Source organism: Orycteropus afer, unplaced genomic scaffold (assembly GCF_000298275.1).
Source record: "Orycteropus afer afer isolate SDZICR_OR568_19922 unplaced genomic scaffold, OryAfe1.0 scaffold00512, whole genome shotgun sequence".
In the NCBI taxonomy this organism is placed as follows: Eukaryota; Metazoa; Chordata; class Mammalia; order Tubulidentata; family Orycteropodidae; genus Orycteropus; species Orycteropus afer.
Genome location: NW_006922099.1, coordinates 1,090,456 through 1,096,512, shown reverse-complemented (window position 1 = coordinate 1,096,512; position 6,057 = coordinate 1,090,456). Strand labels below are relative to the sequence as shown.

The 6,057-nt window shown below is 40.9% G+C and overlaps 1 pseudogene; it reads right to left on the bottom strand.

Moving 5' to 3' along the window:
• Positions 1 to 5,109: 5,109 nt before the first annotated feature.
• LOC103209673 lies at positions 5,110 to 5,781 on the bottom strand (annotated as a pseudogene).
• Between the last annotated feature and the right edge of the window lie 276 nt (positions 5,782 to 6,057).

Here is a 6,057-nt window from a genome sequence, read left to right as displayed (position 1 = left end):
AGGCTGTCCAGTTTCCCAGGGCACACAGTGTTTGGCACCATGCCTGGTATCCCGTCCATCATCCTTTTCAGACCAGTTCATTTCTGGGAAGCAGCAAAGGAACCTTTGGGTTTAAGCCAGGAGTTTATCTTTGTTAAAAGAGCTGAAAAAGACAAAGCTATTATCAAGAAGGAGTATCTGGGGTTTGAGTTCACTGTAGGGTCTCAGGAACTAGATAACATCAGCCCAACCAGCCCAGTGGATATGAAGGTAGGTGAGAGTCACACATGGGAGCCACTCAATCCCCTGCCAACCTGTCCAATGCTCCCAGAGCCAGGAAGATATAAAATGGATTGAATGGTCCAGGAGTTAGGGATGCTGGTGTTGCCCAAAGGCTGAGTCTAGCAAACTGACTGCTTCTGGCTTCCCCTAACACCTAGTGCTGGTAGCAATGTACTGTTTTGAACAAGTAGATGACTGGGTTTTGCAGTTGGATCTAGAGGCTCTGGAGCACTGGATCAGTTACAAGGCTCTCAGGTTTACTAAGTCCTCAAGAGGATGTTAGCTCCCAGCTGATGTTCTACTTCTCTTTCACAACAGGTGGGTAACTATCTAGTAAAGGTGCCAAGAGTGACTGTCCATTGTTGAGGAAACATTTAGTGAAATCCACTACCCACTCTTGATTAATTAAAACATGGGTCAGTATATTTTTCCTTAACTGGATAAAGAGACTAGGGACAGGATCTATGAGGTCATTCTCCACTTCTTTTATCCCTGCCTGGAGCTAAGTGTGGTTAATGATGCTGTTCTGGTCAGACATAAATGGAAGTCAGTAAGGGATTTAGAGAAGGCTTGTTTTCTTGATTGTTGCTGTTGTTATCAGCTGTCCTCAAATCGATTTTGATTCATGGGGACCACAAATATGCAGAGTAGAACTTCTCCATAGGGCTTCCAAGGCTGTGAGCTTTCAGAATTGTGAAAGTATTAAATTGTTAAAATCTAGCCAGGTACCTCTGGATAGATTTAAACCACTCACCTTTCAGGTAGTAGTAGAACACTTAACTGTTTGCACCACCCAGAAAATGCTGTTTTCTTAATAAAAGAGACAATTGTGGAGGGTTTCTTTACATTTCCCTTCTTCCTATTTTGAAGATGGATATGATATCAGGATCTGGGCAACCAAGTTGCAACAGTGAGGCAGTAAACATGAGAGACTAGCGGGCTTCTTGAGACAAGGCCATGACCTCGTTGAGATGTTAAACCTGGGCCAGTAGCTGTCTGCTTACAGATTTCTAGAAAACCAAGGCAAAACCACTGTATTTGCTAAGCCACTATTTGGAATTCTTGCAGCTGAATGCATTGCTAGCTGATGCATTCACTATAGCAAAACATCTCCTCATGTCATACTAAACAGTAAAACCTTAGCCACATTCCCATCACATTATGACAGAAGACAAGGGCATGCCCACTGTTACTAGTGATGATAATAATATAAATAACATATTTTGAATATTTATCACATGCCAGTTACTGTCTTAAGCATTTGGCATATTTTCACATTTAATCTTCACAACAACCTTATCCGAATTTTTACAAATATCAAATGTGAGACACAGGGAATTGGAAGTGAGTTGTCCAAGCTGATGAAGCCAGGCTGGGAATTCAGAAAGACTGGTTCCAGAATCAGCCCTCCTGCTCACATGCAAAAGCCCATGTTTGTAGGATCACAGGCAGGGAAAATAGCTCAACCCAGGTGTAAAATGGTAGGAGGAATAGTAGCATCAGAACCTAAACTTTAGCGAGGATAATGACCAGGATCAGCCCAAAACTGATTCCCACGAAGTTAGACAGACTTCCACTCTCCAAACTTATCACCAATTCCGATACCTGCTGTCCCTCCACAGTATTCTCTATTTCTTTTCTGGGTTTGTTAATCTGTTGCAATGGCCATCCAGAACTCATGGACCATATTTACATTTAAATGGTTTATTAAGGAAACAACAGGGTAAAATTCAGGATCAGAATCAGGAAACATTTAAGCAAAGTCTCCCTTCTTCAATGCAGGACAGTTCTCTCAGCTCCTCTTGGCTGTTCAGGCCTCCTCTCAACCCTCTTAGGATAGGCTTCTCTTGACCCTGCAATCTGTTTCCACTGACTCAGCCACAGGGCCCCTTCTGGGCCTGTCACTGTCTTCAGTATTACAGCTCTCGACTTGTGTCACAATTTTTTTAAGAGGTTCCTTGCGTCCTTATTTTGCTTCTTCCTGCATCTTTCTATCTGAAAAACTTCTGTAGTACTGAATGCATATATACACAACTCCTTATTAATTTCAAGGCATGGCTCCTCCCAGCAAGGGCCATAGGGCCATAAACTGACCAATCCCCTACTGGTAGGCAACAGCCATTTCACCTACATGATAGGCTACAGACACTTTTCATTTGCATAGTCTATTGACCAATTACTGGAAGGTGCATACCAATCATAGGACATGCTACAGCCCAGGACCAGAAAAAAAAAGTATCAAACCAAATTGTGTAAACTTCAGGGGGGATAATGATCAGGATTATCTTACCTGGGAAATGTCAATCAACCTGGACAAAGGTAACAAACCCTCTGGGAAGAGAACTATGGCAAAGGTTACTCCTCAGGATTTGGGGGTTGAGGGTTGGGGGTTGATTGGGGGTTGTGGGGGTGGGTAGGAATCTCTCAAGCTGTTATTCCAAAGAACCAAGGCAAAAAAGTCTTCATAAAGGAACTCATTTCATTACATCAGATCTGAGCCATCTTGTTTTGTGCCTTGGCTACTGCACTTCCTCATTTCCTACCACTCAGGGGAAGGCAGTCACCTTCCAAAGCAAGAGAGGTGCCAACGGATCATAGCAGAGGAGTCAATATTTGGAATATTCCAGACCCTCAGGATGGAAGAGCCTGCCATGGAAAGAGTCATGATTCATTCTCTTCTCCCTCTTCTTCCAAAGCTAGTTGGCCCACTTCTTATGAAAACTTTTTTATTTTTAAAGCTACTTTAGTACATTTCATGAACACTCGCTGGGCTTGTAGACTAGGGATCTGGGATATCTCTTTTTGAGCTATCATTTCTTAGCACATTATTGTTATTATTGCAAAAGAAGCAAGGTCTCTGCAAAATCTTCAGTTTAGAAATATATAAAATAGAAATTGTAAGTTTTACACTTCCACTTTCTAAACCTCCACCATCCCCTTGCCCCCAATTCAGAGGAATAACATTGCACACGCACACACACACACACATTTTATTCTACATAGAGAAGTCAGACTCTACATGCCATTCTGTAAATTGTTCCTTTTCCAATAACAATAAATTTAAACATATCTGGATCTTTGTTTTTAATGTGTGTTGTGTATTTATTATCATTATTACTATTATTGATGCATTCTAATTTGTTTAACCTTGTGTTGATGGACACTGTTTCAATGTGCTGATGGACACTTTTTCAATGTGTTACTGTTGTGCACTCATGTACTGGTCTTTGTTGGACAGACTAGTCCAACAAGTGACAGGGCCAAGTCCTAGTGTACACATGTCAACATGTGAAAACTCCCTGAATAGTGACTCTCCCACCTGTTGAGAGTGAGACCCTCTTTATCCAGGTCCTCACTGATCTTGCATATTCTCAAACTTTAAAAATGGTTGCTAACACCCCAGTAGCAAGAGCACTTCTAGCTCCAAATCATGGTTTCTAAAAAAAAAAAGGTGTTTTTTGTTTTTGTTTTTAGTTTTTACAATGCCATGGTTATAGGCGTGTATGGAGCAGAAAGACATCTTTTTCTTACCTGCATCTTTTTACCTTCTACACAATAGTAAAATTTTTTGTTAATTTCATAGTCAATGGTATAAAACAGAGGTTGGCAATCTTTTTATGTAAAGAATCAGATAGTAAATATTTTGGGTTTTGTGGGCCACATGGTTTCTGTGACAGTCTTTTTTTTTTTTCTTTTCTTTAATAACCCTTTAAAAATGTACATCATTCATTTATACCATACAAAACATGCCATGCCAAATTTGACCAGCAGGCAATAGCAGGTATAAGATATCTACTTTCTGCCTCATCAGTGAAACTGCATTCTTCAAGTTTCTTGACAGCGTTCCTGGAAGTAGACAAAGGCCTTATTTACAACTTGGCATGTGGCTTATGACAAACATAGGAATAGAGAACACCTGCTCACTTTTGACTTTCCCAAGCAGTTTTGCATTCACTCATTCATTGGATAAATTTATTGAACACCTACTATGTACACTATTAAGTATCTGTGTTAGCAAGCAGAGATTTCCAATGTTTCTTCCTTAATAGGGTGATTTCTCCAGTTTCTCTAAATGAGAAATTATCAGAGGTCTTTATACTCATAACTTTTAGGGCAAATTAGATTAAGGTCTCTGTCAGCATTTAAGAGGACCCATGATTTTTCAAAAATCTTGTTAATGATGATATTCTTGCACCAGTAAGGGCACACCCTTCTATTTATATTTGTAAAGATACTTCTTTTCCACCCATAGTCTGAAACTTAAAAAACAAACAAACAAACAAAAAAACTTCAAATCTAAAACACCACCCCCAAAATAATTTCTTCCCATTTTTCTTGTTTGCTGCCATGTAACATAAAAGGATCCAAGTTGAGTTCTTCATTAGCTTTCTATTTCAGCCATAAAACAATATTACATTTAGGCCTAAATATTGCCTTGGAAACAATCTGCATTCTTAGATTTCATCTCTGGAAAGGAATGGTGATGTTTCTGTTCCCTCAGGGTGAAAACTGTAACTGTTAGCTTTCTGAATCCTCCTGCTGTTTATCCAAGGTGAGGGAAGACTTTAAAGTGGCCAAAAGGAGCACAGGACTGGAGTATTAAAAAATAGAAGTTGCCCCCAGACCAGATCTTTGGTAAAGACATCAACTACAATAATCTGACAACCTACACTACAGAGACATGACACATTTTGTATTTGTGCTTGTGATTTTCCTTTTGACCATGTAAACAAAAGGGGAAATGCCTTGGGAAACCACTTTGCCATGTTCTCATTTCTCTTAAATACAATTTGTACAACCAGTTCTCCCTCTGACCAAGTTCATGGGAGAAAAGAGAGTGGGCCAAGGTTATCGCTTTCGCTCCCCTTTCTGTGTCCTTTTCTTTTCCTTTTCCTTGCGCTCCTACTTGGCTAGTTTGTCCCTCTCCCTCTACAAATTGTCTGGTTCCTTTTTCATTTGGGACTCATCCTGAAGCAAGTCTCGCTCCAGTTTTTGGGCATTGAGGACATTTTCCACATTGGTGTTTCAGAACAGAAATTTGTCAGAACCAGTGTTCACTGTGGTGGCACCTGAATCATCCTTATCTGCTTCATCCTCTTCATCTGTGACATCAGCATACTGGGCCAGGAGGGCAGCTTTTCTCTGCTTCTCCTCTTCCGTAACCATCCTGGGCTTCACCACAATCTGCACCTGCTTCTCAATTAGGGTGGCAATGGCCTGTACCTCATCTTCTTTTTTCACTTTGGTGACAGTGTTCTGGGTTTCCCACCATCGTTCCATAATCTCCCGGCAGATATTAAGTAGAGAATCTTCTTCCAAGACAGCCCAAAGGATGCCCTGCAGAGCGTCAAGCTTCTCTTCTTCCTCCTTCTCCTGAAGAACACCCAGGATATAGACGCCGTACACAGCTTGGTCCACTCCTAGTGCCTCCAGCCTTCCGTCCAGCCACATCCCAAAGCCGCTGCCCCCACCATCACTCTCGGCACAAACTGCTGCGGCTGCTTCGCTGGCTGCTGCCATCTTGGGGTCCCAAATCATGGTTTCTAAATACTGTCTCCACTAAAAGGAACCAAGTCTCCTGGGAGAAACAACTGATTCTAGGGCAAATTCAGAGAAGAACAAATTAAGCTTGGGATATATTGCTGTGACAGAAAGTAAAAGGATGATATGTCAAAAGGAACATGTCAAAGGGACAATTTGAACATCAAAGTGGATACTAACAGTAATGAATAATAGTAACTTTACAATTGAGAAACCCAGTATATATCACCTTAACCAAATGATTAAAGTTCATAA